The sequence below is a fragment of the Marmota flaviventris genome, chromosome 17, assembly GCF_047511675.1.
Source record: "Marmota flaviventris isolate mMarFla1 chromosome 17, mMarFla1.hap1, whole genome shotgun sequence".
In the NCBI taxonomy this organism is placed as follows: Eukaryota; Metazoa; Chordata; class Mammalia; order Rodentia; family Sciuridae; genus Marmota; species Marmota flaviventris.
In genome coordinates, this window is record NC_092514.1 from 47,725,781 (window position 1) to 47,743,744 (window position 17,964).

The 17,964-nt window shown below is 49.4% G+C and overlaps 1 long non-coding RNA gene across 1 annotated transcript in view; it reads left to right on the forward strand.

The window, feature by feature from the left end:
* The window catches only part of LOC139702435 (uncharacterized), a 42,292-nt gene that overhangs the window by 14,731 nt on the left and 9,597 nt on the right, over window positions 1–17,964 (forward strand). The window contains exons 9-15 of the long non-coding RNA XR_011705048.1: window positions 403–516; window positions 2,298–2,411; window positions 4,189–4,302; window positions 7,971–8,084; window positions 8,766–8,837; window positions 16,785–16,975; window positions 17,595–17,645. This is a non-coding gene — a long non-coding RNA (uncharacterized lncRNA). The remainder of the gene's footprint in view (window positions 1–402; window positions 517–2,297; window positions 2,412–4,188; window positions 4,303–7,970; window positions 8,085–8,765; window positions 8,838–16,784; window positions 16,976–17,594; window positions 17,646–17,964) is intronic.

The window sequence follows — 17,964 nt, forward strand, 5'->3', positions numbered from 1 at the left end:
TCGCCAGCACTTATTGTTGTTTGACTTCATAATGGCTGCCTTTCTGACTGGAGTGAGATGGTATCTTAGGGTGGTTTTGATTTGCATTTCTCTGATTGCTAGAGATGGTGAGCATTTTTTCATGTATTTGTTAATTGATTGTATGTCCTCTTCTGAGAAGTTTCTGTCCAAGTCCTTGGCCCATTTGTTGATTGGGTTATCTGCTTTTTTGTTGTTTAACTTTTTGAGTTCTTTGTACACTCTAGAGGTTAGAGCTCTATCTGATGTTTGAGGGGTAAAAATTGGTTCCCAGGATGTAGGCTCCCTATTCACCTCGCATATTATTTCTCTTGCTGAGAAAAAACTTTTTCAGTTTGAATTCGTCCCATTTGTTGATTCTTGGTTTTAACTCTTGTGCTATAGGAGTCTTATTAAGGAATTTGGGGCCTGCCCCCACGAGATGAAGATGAGGACCAACTTTATCTTCTATTAGACGCAGAGTCTCTGGTCTGATTCCTCAGTCTGCCGTCTTGAAAGGTACCTAAACACGCTCCCCGAGGGAAGAAGCCCCTCATCCCTAGAGCCACCATCCCACCTGGGGTTTCTGACAGGAAGAAGCCCAGAGCCCCCACCTCTGCCAGCTGTCAGTAGTTTGGACACCTGGGATCTCCAGGTCCAGGGGTAGCTCCATTCCCACCATTGATAGCAGGCCCCCCAGCCTGGGCAGCCCAACCCACTCAGCCCTTGGTGCTGACAGACGTAGAAATCCCACCGTGGGGGCCCATGTCAGCACCCACACACATTCTGTCATGTATGACTAAAAAAAATAAGTAAAAATTAAAAAAAAAAGGTGGCAGACTGGAGCTGTCTACTGCTGAGGCCCTGTGAGTACTGTTGGGCTTTGGGCCCTGGTGAGAGAGTAGGAAGTTCCTACTGGAGTCAGATGGAGGCCCCAGATGTGGGGGAAGGGGGACTGTGAAGTCATAATGGTGTTCATGAGGGTGGCCCCCCAAGGGAGCCCCTGGCTGCAGAGCCAAGCCTGCCAAAGTGCTGGGAGAGGGCCTGGGAGGAAGGGCCAAGGAACAGTTGGCAGGCTGTGGAAGAGGGGGACACAAAGTTTGGAGGTAGGAGGGTGTCTCTGGGAGGAGAGAGCAGCGCCCACCCACTTTGGGCGGGGAGGCAGTGCTGGGGTGGTAAGGCAGGGTCTGGCTGAGGCCCACTGGTGCCAGAGGCTTGGCCCCTCCCCAGGTAGAGGGGCCCACACATGGGCTGGGGTTGGGGGGCATGGTATAGCTGTCCCAGATGGCCTGGGACTCACCCATCAGAAGGCAGTGGATGTGCTGCGGAGCTTTCTGTTTCTCCCAGTTCAGGTCCTCAGTGGTGACTGGACAGGCCAGTTCCAGAAGTGGTGGCAGCCTCAGAGGTCCCCCTATTGATGTGACGGCAAAGGAAACTTTCATTTCTGTGGCCTACCCGTATTCCCCATGGATGAGCATTTCTTCCTTGGCAATGGCTGTCCCGCTCTGCCTACAGCCACCTTCTCACACTGGGCCTTCTTTGCCATCCATTTCCCTGCAAATGCCATGATCTTGTTATTTTTTAGTGCTGAGTAATATTTCGTTGTGTATAAATGCCACATTTTTTAATCCATTCATCTATTGAAGGGCATCTAGGTTGGTTCCCCATTCTAGCTATTGTGAATTGTGCTGCTGTAAACATTGATGTGGCTGTGTCCCTGTAGTATGCTCTTCTTAGGTCTTTTGGGTATAATCCAAGAAGGAGAATAGCTGGGTCAAATGGTGGTTCCATTCCCAGCTTTCCAAGGAATCTCCATACTGCTTTCCAAATTGGCTGCACCAATTTGCAGTCCCACCAGCAATGTATGAGTGTACCTTCCCCCCCCCCCCCCCCCATCCTCGCCAGCACTTATTGTTGTTTGACTTCATAATGGCTGCCTTTCTGACTGGAGTGAGATGGTATCTTAGGGTGGTTTTGATTTGCATTTCTCTGATTGCTAGAGATGGTGAGCATTTTTTCATGTATTTGTTAATTGATTGTATGTCCTCTTCTGAGAAGTTTCTGTCCAAGTCCTTGTCCCATTTGTTGATTGGGTTATCTGCTTTTTTGTTGTTTAACTTTTTGAGTTCTTTGTACACTCTAGAGGTTAGAGCTCTATCTGATGTTTGAGGGGTAAAAATTGGTTCCCAGGATGTAGGCTCCCTATTCACCTCGCATATTATTTCTCTTGCTGAGAAAAAACTTTTTCAGTTTGAATTCGTCCCATTTGTTGATTCTTGGTTTTAACTCTTGTGCTATAGGAGTCTTATTAAGGAATTTGGGGCCTGCCCCCACGAGATGAAGATGAGGACCAACTTTATCTTCTATTAGACGCAGAGTCTCTGGTCTGATTCCTCAGTCTGCCGTCTTGAAAGGTACCTAAACACGCTCCCCGAGGGAAGAAGCCCCTCATCCCTAGAGCCACCATCCCACCTGGGGTTTCTGACAGGAAGAAGCCCAGAGCCCCCACCTCTGCCAGCTGTCAGTAGTTTGGACACCTGGGATCTCCAGGTCCAGGGGTAGCTCCATTCCCACCATTGATAGCAGGCCCCCCAGCCTGGGCAGCCCAACCCACTCAGCCCTTGGTGCTGACAGACGTAGAAATCCCACCGTGGGGGCCCATGTCAGCACCCACACACATTCTGTCATGTATGACTAAAAAAAATAAGTAAAAATTAAAAAAAAAAGGTGGCAGACTGGAGCTGTCTACTGCTGAGGCCCTGTGAGTACTGTTGGGCTTTGGGCCCTGGTGAGAGAGTAGGAAGTTCCTACTGGAGTCAGATGGAGGCCCCAGATGTGGGGGAAGGGGGACTGTGAAGTCATAATGGTGTTCATGAGGGTGGCCCCCCAAGGGAGCCCCTGGCTGCAGAGCCAAGCCTGCCAAAGTGCTGGGAGAGGGCCTGGGAGGAAGGGCCAAGGAACAGTTGGCAGGCTGTGGAAGAGGGGGACACAAAGTTTGGAGGTAGGAGGGTGTCTCTGGGAGGAGAGAGCAGCGCCCACCCACTTTGGGCGGGGAGGCAGTGCTGGGGTGGTAAGGCAGGGTCTGGCTGAGGCCCACTGGTGCCAGAGGCTTGGCCCCTCCCCAGGTAGAGGGGCCCACACATGGGCTGGGGTTGGGGGGCATGGTATAGCTGTCCCAGATGGCCTGGGACTCACCCATCAGAAGGCAGTGGATGTGCTGCGGAGCTTTCTGTTTCTCCCAGTTCAGGTCCTCAGTGGTGACTGGACAGGCCAGTTCCAGAAGTGGTGGCAGCCTCAGAGGTCCCCCTATTGATGTGACGGCAAAGGAAACTTTCATTTCTGTGGCCTACCCGTATTCCCCATGGATGAGCATTTCTTCCTTGGCAATGGCTGTCCCGCTCTGCCTACAGCCACCTTCTCACACTGGGCCTTCTTTGCCATCCATTTCCCTGCAAATGCCATGATCTTGTTATTTTTTAGTGCTGAGTAATATTTCGTTGTGTATAAATGCCACATTTTTTAATCCATTCATCTATTGAAGGGCATCTAGGTTGGTTCCCCATTCTAGCTATTGTGAATTGTGCTGCTGTAAACATTGATGTGGCTGTGTCCCTGTAGTATGCTCTTCTTAGGTCTTTTGGGTATAATCCAAGAAGGAGAATAGCTGGGTCAAATGGTGGTTCCATTCCCAGCTTTCCAAGGAATCTCCATACTGCTTTCCAAATTGGCTGCACCAATTTGCAGTCCCACCAGCAATGTATGAGTGTACCTTCCCCCCCCCCCCCATCCTCGCCAGCACTTATTGTTGTTTGACTTCATAATGGCTGCCTTTCTGACTGGAGTGAGATGGTATCTTAGGGTGGTTTTGATTTGCATTTCTCTGATTGCTAGAGATGGTGAGCATTTTTTCATGTATTTGTTAATTGATTGTATGTCCTCTTCTGAGAAGTTTCTGTCCAAGTCCTTGTCCCATTTGTTGATTGGGTTATCTGCTTTTTTGTTGTTTAACTTTTTGAGTTCTTTGTACACTCTAGAGGTTAGAGCTCTATCTGATGTTTGAGGGGTAAAAATTGGTTCCCAGGATGTAGGCTCCCTATTCACCTCGCATATTATTTCTCTTGCTGAGAAAAAACTTTTTCAGTTTGAATTCGTCCCATTTGTTGATTCTTGGTTTTAACTCTTGTGCTATAGGAGTCTTATTAAGGAATTTGGGGCCTGCCCCCACGAGATGAAGATGAGGACCAACTTTATCTTCTATTAGACGCAGAGTCTCTGGTCTGATTCCTCAGTCTGCCGTCTTGAAAGGTACCTAAACACGCTCCCCGAGGGAAGAAGCCCCTCATCCCTAGAGCCACCATCCCACCTGGGGTTTCTGACAGGAGGAAGCCCAGAGCCCCCACCTCTGCCAGCTGTCAGTAGTTTGGACACCTGGGATCTCCAGGTCCAGGGGTAGCTCCATTCCCACCATTGATAGCAGGCCCCCCAGCCTGGGCAGCCCAACCCACTCAGCCCTTGGTGCTGACAGACGTAGAAATCCCACCGTGGGGGCCCATGTCAGCACCCACACACATTCTGTCATGTATGACTAAAAAAAATAAGTAAAAATTAAAAAAAAAAGGTGGCAGACTGGAGCTGTCTACTGCTGAGGCCCTGTGAGTACTGTTGGGCTTTGGGCCCTGGTGAGAGAGTAGGAAGTTCCTACTGGAGTCAGATGGAGGCCCCAGATGTGGGGGAAGGGGGACTGTGAAGTCATAATGGTGTTCATGAGGGTGGCCCCCCAAGGGAGCCCCTGGCTGCAGAGCCAAGCCTGCCAAAGTGCTGGGAGAGGGCCTGGGAGGAAGGGCCAAGGAACAGTTGGCAGGCTGTGGAAGAGGGGGACACAAAGTTTGGAGGTAGGAGGGTGTCTCTGGGAGGAGAGAGCAGCGCCCACCCACTTTGGGCGGGGAGGCAGTGCTGGGGTGGTAAGGCAGGGTCTGGCTGAGGCCCACTGGTGCCAGAGGCTTGGCCCCTCCCCAGGTAGAGGGGCCCACACATGGGCTGGGGTTGGGGGGCATGGTATAGCTGTCCCAGATGGCCTGGGACTCACCCATCAGAAGGCAGTGGATGTGCTGCGGAGCTTTCTGTTTCTCCCAGTTCAGGTCCTCAGTGGTGACTGGACAGGCCAGTTCCAGAAGTGGTGGCAGCCTCAGAGGTCCCCCTATTGATGTGACGGCAAAGGAAACTTTCATTTCTGTGGCCTACCCGTATTCCCCATGGATGAGCATTTCTTCCTTGGCAATGGCTGTCCCGCTCTGCCTACAGCCACCTTCTCACACTGGGCCTTCTTTGCCATCCATTTCCCTGCAAATGCCATGATCTTGTTATTTTTTAGTGCTGAGTAATATTTCGTTGTGTATAAATGCCACATTTTTTAATCCATTCATCTATTGAAGGGCATCTAGGTTGGTTCCCCATTCTAGCTATTGTGAATTGTGCTGCTGTAAACATTGATGTGGCTGTGTCCCTGTAGTATGCTCTTCTTAGGTCTTTTGGGTATAATCCAAGAAGGAGAATAGCTGGGTCAAATGGTGGTTCCATTCCCAGCTTTCCAAGGAATCTCCATACTGCTTTCCAAATTGGCTGCACCAATTTGCAGTCCCACCAGCAATGTATGAGTGTACCTTCCCCCCCCCCCCCATCCTCGCCAGCACTTATTGTTGTTTGACTTCATAATGGCTGCCTTTCTGACTGGAGTGAGATGGTATCTTAGGGTGGTTTTGATTTGCATTTCTCTGATTGCTAGAGATGGTGAGCATTTTTTCATGTATTTGTTAATTGATTGTATGTCCTCTTCTGAGAAGTTTCTGTCCAAGTCCTTGTCCCATTTGTTGATTGGGTTATCTGCTTTTTTGTTGTTTAACTTTTTGAGTTCTTTGTACACTCTAGAGGTTAGAGCTCTATCTGATGTTTGAGGGGTAAAAATTGGTTCCCAGGATGTAGGCTCCCTATTCACCTCGCATATTATTTCTCTTGCTGAGAAAAAACTTTTTCAGTTTGAATTCGTCCCATTTGTTGATTCTTGGTTTTAACTCTTGTGCTATAGAAGTCTTATTAAGGAATTTGGGGCCTGCCCCCACGAGATGAAGATGAGGACCAACTTTATCTTCTATTAGAAGCAGAGTCTCTGGTCTGATTCCTCAGTCTGCCGTCTTGAAAGGTACCTAAACACGCTCCCCGAGGGAAGAAGCCCCTCATCCCTAGAGCCACCATCCCACCTGGGGTTTCTGACAGGAAGAAGCCCAGAGCCCCCACCTCTGCCAGCTGTCAGTAGTTTGGACACCTGGGATCTCCAGGTCCAGGGGTAGCTCCATTCCCACCATTGATAGCAGGCCCCCCAGCCTGGGCAGCCCAACCCACTCAGCCCTTGGTGCTGACAGACGTAGAAATCCCACCGTGGGGGCCCATGTCAGCACCCACACACATTCTGTCATGTATGACTAAAAAAAATAAGTAAAAATTAAAAAAAAAATGTGGCAGACTGGAGCTGTCTACTGCTGAGGCCCTGTGAGTACTGTTGGGCTTTGAGCCCTGGTGAGAGAGTAGGAAGTTCCTACTGGAGTCAGATGGAGGCCCCAGATGTGGGGGAAGGGGGACTGTGAAGTCATAATGGTGTTCATGAGGGTGGCCCCCCAAGGGAGCCCCTGGCTGCAGAGCCAAGCCTGCCAAAGTGCTGGGAGAGGGCCTGGGAGGAAGGGCCAAGGGACAGTTGGAAGGCTGTGGAAGAGGGAGACACAAAGTTTGGAGGTAGGAGGGTGTGTCTGGGAGGAGAGAGCAGCGCCCACCCACTTTGGGCGAGGAGGCAGTGCTGGGGTGGTAAGGCAGGGTCTGGCTGAGGCCCACTGGTGCCAGAGGCTTGGCCCCTCCCCAGGTAGAGGGGCCCACACATGGGCTGGGGTTGGGGGGCATGGTATAGCTGTCCCAGATGGCCTGGGACTCACCCATCAGAAGGCAGTGGATGTGCTGCGGAGCTTTCTGTTTCTCCCAGTTCAGGTCCTCAGTGGTGACTGGACAGGCCAGTTCCAGAAGTGGTGGCAGCCTCAGAGGTCCCCCTATTGATGTGACGGCAAAGGAAACTTTCATTTCTTTGGCCTACCCGTATTCCCCATGGATGAGCATTTCTTCCTTGGCAATGGCTGTCCCGCTCTGCCTACAGCCACCTTCTCACACTGGGCCTTCTTTGCCATCCATTTCCCTGCAAATGCCATGATCTTGTTATTTTTTAGTGCTGAGTAATATTTCGTTGTGTATAAATGCCACATTTTTTAATCCATTCATCTATTGAAGGGCATCTAGGTTGGTTCCCCATTCTAGCTATTGTGAATTGTGCTGCTGTAAACATTGATGTGGCTGTGTCCCTGTAGTATGCTCTTCTTAGGTCTTTTGGGTATAATCCAAGAAGGAGAATAGCTGGGTCAAATGGTGGTTCCATTCCCAGCTTTCCAAGGAATCTCCATACTGCTTTCCAAATTGGCTGCACCAATTTGCAGTCCCACCAGCAATGTATGAGTGTACCTTCCCCCCCCCCCCCATCCTCGCCAGCACTTATTGTTGTTTGACTTCATAATGGCTGCCTTTCTGACTGGAGTGAGATGGTATCTTAGGGTGGTTTTGATTTGCATTTCTCTGATTGCTAGAGATGGTGAGCATTTTTTCATGTATTTGTTAATTGATTGTATGTCCTCTTCTGAGAAGTTTCTGTCCAAGTCCTTGTCCCTTTTGTTGATTGGGTTATCTGCTTTTTTGTTGTTTAACTTTTTGAGTTCTTTGTACACTCTAGAGGTTAGAGCTCTATCTGATGTTTGAGGGGTAAAAATTGGTTCCCAGGATGTAGGCTCCCTATTCACCTCGCATATTATTTCTCTTGCTGAGAAAAAACTTTTTCAGTTTGAATTCGTCCCATTTGTTGATTCTTGGTTTTAACTCTTGTGCTATAGGAGTCTTATTAAGGAATTTGGGGCCTGCCCCCACGAGATGAAGATGAGGACCAACTTTATCTTCTATTAGACGCAGAGTCTCTGGTCTGATTCCTCAGTCTGCCATCTTGAAAGGTACCTAAACACGCTCCCCGAGGGAAGAAGCCCCTCATCCCTGGAGCCACCATCCCACCTGGGGTTTCTGACAGGAAGAAGCCCAGAGCCCCCACCTCTGCCAGCTGTCAGTAGTTTGGACACCTGGGATCTCCAGGTCCAGGGGTAGCTCCATTCCCACCATTGATAGCAGGCCCCCCAGCCTGGGCAGCCCAACCCACTCAGCCCTTGGTGCTGACAGACGTAGAAATCCCACCGTGGGGGCCCATGCCAGCACCCACACACATTCTGCTGGCAGCCAGGCTGCAAGTCCATTGGAGCAACTAGTCCATCAGCCTCTGCAGCTGCTACTCAGAGGCCAGGGACTGTGAACAGTGTTTGTCCCAAGAACAGGCAGCCCCAGTCAGCATGGGACAACCAAGATTCATCCCCCTTAATGCTGTCAGTGTCAGTTGCCTCAATTGCAACTTGGAGGACAGATTTGTCCCCAGTTCTTCCATCTCCCATGGCAGAAATGGGCATCTGCTAAAAAAGTAGAGGGACCCCCAAAACCAGAGAACACCATGGGGCAAGTTTTGATAGAACAGCTCCAGGGCCTGCCCCTAGGCTGAGCACCACCATGAGGACCAAGGGAGAGAAGGCAAAATACAAACCAGGGCAAGCAACCACTGATGTTTGTGCAATTTATGCCATCCCCCAAAGCCTGACCGTGCAGAACCCCTGAAGCTCTCCTGGGAGGAACCATCACCACCCTCGGAAAGGCCACCTTGACTTGTAAGTTTGTCCCCATGCAATCCAGGAACCTGGGAGCCCAAACTAGCTCCCGGATCTCATATCTGTCTTTGGGGTTCTGTTCATCTCCTCCCCAAGTGAAGGAAAGAGAAGCATGAGACAGCATTTACAGGGTAAATGGGGCTTCGACATATTCAGCACCACTAACTAGACCATCCCTATAGTGGTCACTTTACAGGGGACAAAAAACAACTCTGTTCTTGGAGCCACGAGGGCCACTCCTTTAAGTGCCAAAAGGCGCCCCCTTACAGGAACCCTGAATTCCACCTCGGAGCATCAATACCTCCATGAACCAGGCTGCATATATTTACAGAGGGAATCATATCACCCATTTCCCTGGTGGTAAAGGTGAGGCTCTGGGAAAGGACATGAATTATGAGTTAGTCAAGGTCCTGCCTGGAAGAGCTGGGACTGGAATTCTGGAAATCTGGCTCCAGAGCCTCATGTGCAGAACCCTGCAGGGGAGGCCTGATGCCGGGAGCTTGGAAGGGGGGGACCCATCAAGTTGGGGTGGGGGGCTCAGAGAAGAATGAAGAGATGGGTGTGGCTGGGGAATTCGTCCAGAGGGGGAGACCAATAGGAGAGGGAGGGGATCGAGTGAGGGGACTGCATGAGCAAGGCCAGGCAGCGGGAGTGTGTGGGTCAGGCAGAGGAATGACCTGTGAGCAGCTGGGGGTACAGGGATGGAGGGGGACAGGATTCAGAAGGAAAAGAAGGTTGGGCCACACCATGGAACGAGCCAGGTCTGGCAGGGAGACACCACCCCTCCCTGCTCCATCCTCCAACTGTCTTTGAGTCTGTGCCTTGAACTTCCCCAAACCCTCCCTTCTCACCACCTCCACTGGCCCTATTCCACCCCTCCCAGCTCTCACCTCCTCCCTGCCTCGCCCATAACAAGACAAAAAGCTCAAAGCTGCTGGCCATTTCCATGTAGCTCTTTTCCCTGCACCTTGTCCCCACATCTGTCTTAACTTGAACTCCAGGTCGGCTCTGTAGGGGCAGTGGTGGGTGACACACAGGATCTCCCTGCTTTAGAGCTGGAGAAACTGAGGCCCAGAGAAGTAATTTCTACTTCTATTTCAGATCTTGGGCCATCACCCCCTTGAGGAAGCCCTCCCTGCACTCTCTACTACCCTGTCAGGCCTGGTTTTTGGTTATTTGTTCTCAGAGGACCAAGGATTTTTGCTGTAGAGAACTGGCCTCAGGTTGTCACTGTCTATTCATTCACATGGATTAGTTTATGTCTTTCTATGTCACTTGGCATGCAGGGGACACTGGAGAAACACTGAGCGACTGAATGACAGTTTGGGTTCTTGTGACAAGTAACAAGAAGAGGTGTTAGTAGAACATGGATGGGGCACCACATGGTCCCCACGTGGGGTATAAAAAGTCTAGGAAGCTTCTATAAGGGGGTGATGACCTGGTTGGAGCTTGAAAGCTGAGTTGCTGGTAGCAGCTGGAACATGCAGGATGGTACCTGGCAAGAGGTGAGCCCCTGGCTCCTGTCACCTTCAGGAATCTGGGTTCAAGGTCCAGTGGTCTAGGTAGCTGGGAATGTGGGCCTGTGAAGGCCTCTGCCCCGAGCTCCATACCCCAGGTGACCTTGAGGCAGGCAGGGTGGCACACCCTTCCTCTGCTCACTCCCCTTTGTCCAGTGGTAGCCAAGGGGCATCTGACTCACCTCCTCTTTGCCCCACTTCCCCACAGTGAGATTTATTTTAAAGTTACCTGAAAATCCCTCCAGCCTTCCTGATTCAGCCACCCTGTCCTCTGTGATTCTCTTGTGAAGGTCAACTGAGGGTCCCTGAAGGACTGCAGCCCATGCACCTCACTGGCTCAGCTCACCCACCCCACCCTGTGGCTCTCCACTCTCCCCCACCAGGTGGCAGAGGCTTCTGGAGGTCTTCCCACCAGGAGTCTAGAACAGGCTTATTTATGTAGAATAAACAAATTACGTATTTCATCCCATTTTCCTGGTCTTTGACAAAACAATTCTATTTGCATAAGACTAATAATTCAGTGACCTCCTTAAAGGCCATTTTTCTCTTGATTCTGGCCCATACAGAGGCCATGCTCTGTTAGAGTGGGAAAATAATTTTTTCTTGGTCACAGATTTATAGCTATAAGCAGAGCACTCTGTGAAAATTCTTTCTAGTGAGTAGTCTGGGCTTAATATTTCCTATACTTACATATTATGAAAGAGACCTTCCAAACATTGTGGTTCCTCTGTGCACCTCATATCCCTTCTCATTATCTGGCCCACAAGCCAATTTCAAATTTCCCCATCCAAGCAAATGGCCTAAGGACAGAGAACTCCCAGATGCTCAAACAACAAGGAAACCAGAGAGCCAGGACAGGGCCTCTGTAGTAGTGAGGAGCCTGACCAGAGAGCCAAGTAAAATGAAAGCCTCCTGCTACCCAACTCTGAGGGCAAAGCTGCCAGGAAGTGAGAGGGAAGGGGACATCATGTCTCTGAGCCTCCACTTTGCCCCAGGATCACAGAGGTCAGGGTGAGACCTGTGCTATGCATCTAAGCAGTCTGCCACCAGGTCCCATGTGGGAGAAGGTGGATGTCATCTTGGCAAAAGAGTTTTCTCTTGGACCCCACAGGAGTGGGTCCTGACCTGGAAGAGGATGGTCTGGTGGCTGGTCCAGCTGAGCTGCCAGGTTGAGAGGCCAGCACAGATGTGCACCTAGATGCAGCCTTGCTCATGGTGGTGCTGGTGCCCCGAGGCCAACTTGGGCATTTCTGCTTGGGTGGGCCCTTTGGGGATGGCACTGAAAGGAGGGGCCTAGGTGGCTCCAAGATCATGGTTGCTGTTTGTCCTGTGTAACTTGGTCACCATGGAAATACTCTGGTGGTGGGGGCCACAGAGAGTCAGGCCCAAGCTTGCCTCATAGGTCTGTCTGGTGCTCGAGGGTCCCTCCTCTTAGAAAGGAGATGCTCATTACCCACAGGCTGCTCCCAGGTTCTCTGCTCTCAGGTTCCACTGAGGACACTGCCAAGGGCATAGTCATGCAAGTTGGTCTTTCTGGGGTGGTGCTGGCCCCTCGATTTCTGCTTGGGTGGCCTTTGTGTCAAGCATTAAATGGAGGGGCATTGGTGACTCCCTGCTCATGTTTGCTGCTTGTCTTTTGTCCCTTGGTCACTGGAGGTATTCTGGTTAGAGGTGCTGCAGGTTTTCATGCTCCAGGCTTGCTGTCTGGGCTTGGAGTTTCTCTTCTTTTGGAGCAGATGCTCAGTGCTCCAAAGGCCAGTATCACATCTGGAGTGAGGTCTGTAGTCGTAGAAGCCAGTGATTCCACAGCATGGACTTTCAAGTGCAGGTGGCCTTTCTGGAAATGGTGTTGGTCCCCTGCATTGATCGTAGGGGTTTCTGCTTCGGATGACTTTGGAGATGGCAGTAAAATTAGAAGCACCCATAGCTAGGGTGTCTTAGCAGGTCCTAAGCTGGACCCATGGTGCCCAAGTCCTGGAAAGTCCCACAAAGGAGAATAAGCCAGGGCAGTCCCTGCCAGAACCTGGACTCTCCAGCCTTTGAACCCAAAGGTGCAGGATGCCAGCCTTGCCTGCCTTGAGTGTAGTAGTTGTCAAGTGCTTCACAGTCGTTGCACAGGAGCATTGCTGGCACAGTCAGGCATTTCATTGAGATGAATCCAAACCAGGGGAACAGGTTTTTGAGCAGTATTGGATGTGGGAATATATAATGTGATTGGCTTTCTAGAAGGTAACCTCATCGCCATGGTTCCTGATGGGCACTGCTGAAAATACAGAACCATCCGGAGGACTGAAAATTTGATGAGTCATTCATTTATTTATTTTTATACCAGATATTGAACCTGGGGTTCTTAACCACTAAGACACATCCTCAGACTTTTTTTTTTTAAATATGTTTATTTAGAGACAGAGTCTAGCTAAGTTGCTTCAGACCTCTCTAGCTTGCTGAGGCTAGTTTTGAACTCCATATTTTCCTGTCCCATCTTCCCCAATGCTTGGACTACGGGTGTGTGCCTCCAAGCCCTGCTGGGCCTTTCATTTTGGCCAGATCTGAGCCTCTTAGTACTTTTGTTAGGAAATGGCCAGGAGGAGGGAGAGTGGATCTTAAATGGATGGTTTGTTATTGTAAAGGGCTGGGGATTATAGTTTGAATTAATCTAACAGTCTTCTTAATATTGTCCTGAGCATTGAATTTACCCATATTGACCCTACCTCTCCCCCTGCCCAATGCCACTGTGGATCACTGAAGGTTCTCTATGGTCCGAGTTCAGCCACAACCCTTTTCTTGGTTACTTCTCATAATGACACACTCATGAACTGCATATCTTGACTGGTAACTAAAGCTTTCGTTGGTGGTGCTTTCAAATATGAAACTATAAATTTGTTATCAAGTGACTTGTCTAGAAATTATTTTCTTCCAAATTGTTCCAAAGAGGTCAGACTGGAAGAGGACCTAGTCACTGGCCAGGCTGACCTTCTTCAGGTGTTCCAGCCCCTCAGTGATTTCCATCAGTTCCCCCTCTTTGTAAAATCATGCAATAGACTTGTGTTTGGGGAAGCAGCAGGCTTAGGATTGAAGCAGGAGTTCAATAGAGGTTTTCAGCAGGAGGCTATGATAGGAGTCCTCAGTGCTTCCCCAGTGAGCTTGCCTTTTAATAGCAGGTAACCCTGGGAATGGGACAGCTATCAACAACTAATAGATATCAGTACTCACATGAAACAGCTGATGTGCTGTGTTCACCAGCCTATTCTTTTTTTTTTTTTTTTAAATATTGCTTTTAGTTGTCAATGGACCTTTATTTTATTTATTTATATGTGGTGCTGAAAATTGAGCCCAGTGCCTCACACATGCTAGGTAAGCACTCTACCACTGACCCAAACCCCAGCCCCATCAGCCTATTCTTTAAGAAGAAAGGATGTTCATAACCTGTTAGTGTCAGGAAAGCCAAAGGAGCACATGTACTAGTCTCTGGGGAGTAGTAGCCTTCTAGGGCAGGCTCCCTGACTGTGTGTTAATTAAGTGTCCTGGTCCATGTGGGCAAGATGAAAGTCAACCTCAGTGTGAACTGGGAAGCCAGAGCTGATGACCAAAGAGAGCTGTTCTTTGACACTGCATTTCCTTCATCTATCGTGTTTAGCATGAGGAAGATTTTTTTTTTCCTTGTGGAAATTGAGTTATTAGGTGGTAAATAAATATCTTAGTTGCTTCTGATGTGGCTGAGGAGCACTTTCAAGTGTTTAAAAAACTGGTTTCTGTATATCATTCTATAGCTAATTGCAATTCTTATGAAACCTTCTCATAGGCTGTTTCTGGTTTTATTGGGATTTTTTTCAGCTGCATTGTGAATTGGATGAAGGACATTTTCCCTTCTTATAAATGGTTTTGTGGAATTTTGAGATTTGGGTTTTTATTCACATTTGAAGGGAATAAATCAACCAGCCTTAAGAACATGACATCTTTCTGATGGATAGAAGCAATTCAAGGAAGAATAAGGATGATGTCTTTTAGAAATGCTATAGGAATATTTGTTTGGGGGTCAATAAATAACATGCTTAGAGTTTAATAAATATTTTGTTATGTCATCGTAGTTTCTACATTTTTGTATTCTAGTAGAATTTTATCTAGTTTTAATATTTGTTTTTGAGCAGACATCTTTATCTTGAGAGATATCATTTAGTGTTACTTTTCAAAATTTGCAGCTGTGTAAATCCAGATGCTTGGTGAAGCTGCTCTAGTGTGAAAAGCCTCTCCTGTTAGGCCAGGAGCCTGTAAGGCACCATCAGCACATATGAAACCTGCTATGTATTATAAGCAACAGGAAATAGCACAGAAGCTGCAAGTGCATTTAGGTCATTTGGAAGTTGAATTCTTGTCATATCTTTACTTTGCTTAACATATCTTCTCCCCTTTAGTTCTTTCTTATAGTAATTTGAAGCTGATGAATTTACTGGTATTTTCAGGAGAGCATATACAATTAAAATATTTTTCAATTCAGTATCAGTTCAAAGAACTTAGCATCACCTGCCTCTCACCTTTGGTGGGAAGGTAATGAGCAGCCACTTAGCTCTGTGTGCACAAGGATGATGGTCCTGAGTCTCCTGGGATGGCTAGCTAAATCTGGAAGTTCCTTAGGAGATGGAAAGACATCAGCTCCTCATGTTCCATTCAACAGTGAGCACAGGGCACTCAGTGAACATGCATTAGGTTTGTGAGTGTCCCCTGCAGGGACTGGTCTCCTATTCCCTTTCCAGACCTCAAAGCTGAATTGTCTGTCTTTCTCTCTGCTCCAGTAGCCTCAGCTATTGAGTACTATTGCCTCTGAGATGCTTCTTTGTTCATACTACTGGGATCTTGCCTCCAAAGTTTAGTTGGAAGAATAGGAGGAAACTGTTGCTTTAAACTGCACACAAAACAAAAGGAAGTGGCTTTGCCTTTCCCTAAAGACATGGAGATAGAGAAGTCCGTTTCCGTGGTCGTGGCCATGCTATGGAAGAAATTCTTGGCCATTCCACACCATCCTTGCTTCTTATATGTTTTGTGCATCAGTGAATTTTTTAGCCCTAGCATTTTCACCTATGGGAGGCGTGTAGAAACAGAGGCACAGAAATGCCAGCTCCTTGCCATTTCATGGGGTCCTCAGGTCTCTGCCTGCTGCCCCACCAACTTTCCCCACAAACCTCTGGAATTTCAGCAGTGCCCTCTGCTGTGGGCCTGTGGAGCCAGACTAAGTTAGACTTCCCGTGACTCAAACTTGGAAGTGATACCCCATGAGGCTTGTTGATTTCTGTTTCTTAGAAACCAGATGCTGATGTGGATCCACTGAGAGAGGAGGGAGCTACAGGCTTTGGGCACAGGATGCTGTGGTGTTTGAAATCCCCTGTAGTGTACCCCATCATACGATCGGAAGAGACATTGGGGCAATTTGATTTTGCACAGAAATTAGAATTCTATGGCAAAGGGGAGGCTATCTCTGAAAATAACCCTCCAGTGGTGCAGAGTGGGGACCATGGCCAAGAGAGGAGCTGACTTTCCCTCTGTCACTGTGGGACTCAGGTCATGGTAAAGTTGGATGTCATCCTTTGTCCCTTAACTTGCTATGTCATGTTATCTGTATATTTGTGCATTAGAGACGCATGACTCCTGGATTAGGGTTTCTCAGGGAGTCCATGTATGTGTGGGCACATGTCCCTGATGACAACCTCTAAAGCAGATGCTAGAATGACCCCTGAGAACATGTTGAGAAGCTATGGAGGCCCTGCAAGGCACAATGACTTCCTCAGGGCCACACACATACCCACAAGAAGGGGAAGGGTCTCAACCAAGCTCTGCCTCCCCAAACCAAGGGAGCTGGCTACACCCGGGCCTGTCTGAGGGCCTGATCCAGGGTGTGTTGGTGTAACTGGGTCCACCTGTGCCTATGTCATGGGAAGACTGCAGCCCAGTGGGCCATTGGAACCATCTTGTGTAAGAAAGGGACTCAGCAAAGGACTTCCTGAGACAGTGACCTCACTTCCTTGGCCATGGAACTCACAGTCCCAGTCTGCTCACTGGTGTTGAGACAGCAAGCCCAGAGCCATGAGTTCTTGTTGTCTACAGATCTGTGGGTGCTTAAGCCTCAGGGCTTTTCCTGAGTGTGGAGGTGCTGGGTCAGCGCTGTGTCCCAACGACTCTGGCAATTTTTCCCAAGGAGACCAGAAGTGAGACAAGACAGGGCACCACAGGTGTCCATAGTTTAACCCACATTCAGATTCCCCTTTCAAAAGTGCCAGATCTCACCAGGTTTGTGTGTGTGTGTGTGTGTGTGTGTGTGATGTCTCCTGAGAATATGGAGGGAAAATATTTTGATTTCCCCTGACGTATGGCAGTGATTCCTTTTGCAAATGGCTACCGTTTTCCTGTTGAAATGTCCCTCTTTGATTGCCCATCCTAGGGAGAAGATGACCAAGGCTCATCAGTGGATGTGTCCTGTCTTGTGGAAACCCTCACAGTACTTCTCTGGGAGCTCGAGGATGGCCTGGTGCCTGCCCTGCAGCAGGGGAACACCCCCTATGTCCATGGGGTTTTGTATTTGTACCAAGATTTGGCCAGTACCCAGAAGGCTCTGGAGCTGCTGGGTAAAAGGTGTGTATGACCTCCAAGCCCTGGCCCATGGCCATCTCCTGGCCTGGTGTTGGGAATGCCGGGCATCACTCTGAACCTCCGTCAGCTCTGAGGAAAGTAGGGTTTTTCAGAGGAGAACTCTGCCTGGGTGTTTAGAAATCCAAGTAGGATGAGCCCTAGGAGTGTTTGCCTCAGAGTGGTCCTGGGACACAGGCTGGCGATGGCTCTGGCCTTTCCCTGGGGGCCTGTCCCCTCCCTGAGAGGAAGTTCTCTGCCTCAGACCTCACTCTTCTGAGGCCTCAGGAAAAGCAGTTTCCACATTTGGGAAGGAGTCTGTGGGTTGCATCTGGGAGGGTTCCAACCTGCCTGTAGACAGAACAGGGACCCCTGGGGTCAACTGAGAGGGTCCTGGCCCTGAGGTAGCCAGGCAGCAGGTGGGTGGGTTCATTCATGGCTCAAATATATATGAAGCACCTACCTTTGGCAGGCACTTGGCCTATCATTTAGGAATCCGTGCAGACAAACTCTCCCAGCCCTCCTGAGCTCCCGTTATTGTCAGTAAGTTAGTCAAGTCCACCAGGCATCTCGACAGATGAGGGACACAGGATATTAGAGGTCACAGCCTCCTGGTATTCTCTAGGTATGGACGCCTCCAGCCATATGTTGAGGAGGAGTACCTTCAAGACAAGAAGTGAGTGGTCTTTGGGCCAAGAGGGAGGGCTGCTGTCTCGAGAGTGGTCACTTGGGGGGCTGTTGTAGAGGATGGCTGGGCAGACCTCAGGATCTACCCTGTTGTTTCCCAGCAGAGGACAGAGGTCTGGGGCTTACTCTGTAGAAGGAACAAAGCAAGCTGTGGTGGGATTCTGGGTACCCAAGGAAGAGAGGCGTGGCTGGAGCCTCAGAGCCAGGCCCTGTGAGGATCCCTTTCCAGCACAGCCAATCCCAGCCTGGATTGCCCATGCTTTTTTGTATAGAGACTGGAGAGAAAGTGAGGGGAGAATCCCACCCAC